The sequence below is a fragment of the Etheostoma cragini genome, chromosome 14 (genome assembly GCF_013103735.1).
Source record: "Etheostoma cragini isolate CJK2018 chromosome 14, CSU_Ecrag_1.0, whole genome shotgun sequence".
Classification (NCBI taxonomy): Eukaryota; Metazoa; Chordata; class Actinopteri; order Perciformes; family Percidae; genus Etheostoma; species Etheostoma cragini.
In genome coordinates, this window is record NC_048420.1 from 23,485,627 (window position 1) to 23,486,961 (window position 1,335).

Sequence of the window (1,335 nt, forward strand, 5' to 3'; positions counted from 1 at the left end):
CCCCCCCCCCCCCCCCCCCCCAAGTCTAGGCTGTCCCATAGACACAAAAGGCCAAAAACGCCTAAAATATCATCCCCAAAAAAAGATAGAACTTGAATCATCCTTGAGGACATTTTTGAAGCTAAAATGCTGAGTATACATCTCAAAATATGTAATATTTTGTATAATAAATGTATAACAACTGTAATATTTATATCAGCGCTTCCCAAAGTGTGGGCCGTGACCCCCTGACCGGCCGTGGCGTTGTCGCAGGTGGGCCGCAGCCCGGGCTATAACACATTCCTCCGTGTAGAGATTTCTTTTCCTATAGAACAGTAATAACAACAACAACAAATTTTTGGTTATTTAAAAATCCGATATAACGGCCAATTTATATTAAAAAAATTAAAAATCGGCTATTATAAAAGGCTATACGGATATATTGGGAAATGCCTAATATCGGCCGATATATCAGTTGATATTGATCCATTTCAAATTTTTTAGAAGAAGTAAAATGGTACAAGTGACAATTTTTTATAAGAAAAAAACTTTTTATAGGAACATGTATTCCTGACTTAATTTAGACAATTATTCTGGATATGACCACTTTTTCCAAGATAAGAATGATCACATAGTGGATTTTTAACATGAATTATAGTATATATAGTTACACCTTATGACTAAAACCCCAAATACGTCCCGGGTCAGTTTGACCCGAGGGACACGAGACGGTCCCGACAGTGAAGACACCACGAGGGTTAAATTTAAATGATATTTGCAGCTCTAACATATTCCTCTCTCTTCTGTCTCTCTGCAGGAGAAGCCGGCCAAGCCATCCGACCATTTTGTTTCCCATGATCCACCTGTGCAGCCGGGAGGAGCGTCCAGATTTCCCATCATCCCTCTCTCTCTCTCGCTCTGTCTCGCTGACGAGGACAAAGACGTCTCCACTGAACCCGAAGGATGGATTCTATCACTTTGGATTATCAGCTGGACTCTTCACTCGTTTTTTCTAATCTAAAGTTGTTGTTTTTTAGCTTTTTTTTTCACTTCCACCTTGGTCGTAAATTCGACCACCATCTCTGGACCGTCGCTGCCTTCTCTTCTTCTCCTCTTCTCTTCTTCTCTTCTCTTCTTCTTCTCTTTCGCCCGGTGTTAACAAACGTCATCCCCCCTTTTCGTCTCGCTCGCCGCTTCCTTTCAGGAAACTAAGAACACAGAGAGACGTTTCCTGCACCGAAGCTGACGGACCGACGGTTACGATGACTGACTCTCTTTATCCTGCTGGAAACCTGAGGAGGACACACACACACACACACACACACACACACACACACACACACACACACACACACA

The 1,335-nt window shown here is 42.4% G+C and overlaps 1 protein-coding gene across 1 annotated transcript in view; it reads left to right on the forward strand.

Annotated features, from left to right (window-relative positions):
• si:ch211-264f5.6 (carcinoembryonic antigen-related cell adhesion molecule 2) overlaps positions 1-861 on the forward strand; it is a 32,345-nt gene extending 31,484 nt beyond the window's left edge. The window contains exon 10 of the mRNA XM_034891553.1: positions 797-861. The gene's annotated coding sequence lies outside the window, so the exon portion shown is untranslated. The remainder of the gene's footprint in view (positions 1-796) is intronic.
• Positions 862-1,335: the final 474 nt, after the last annotated feature.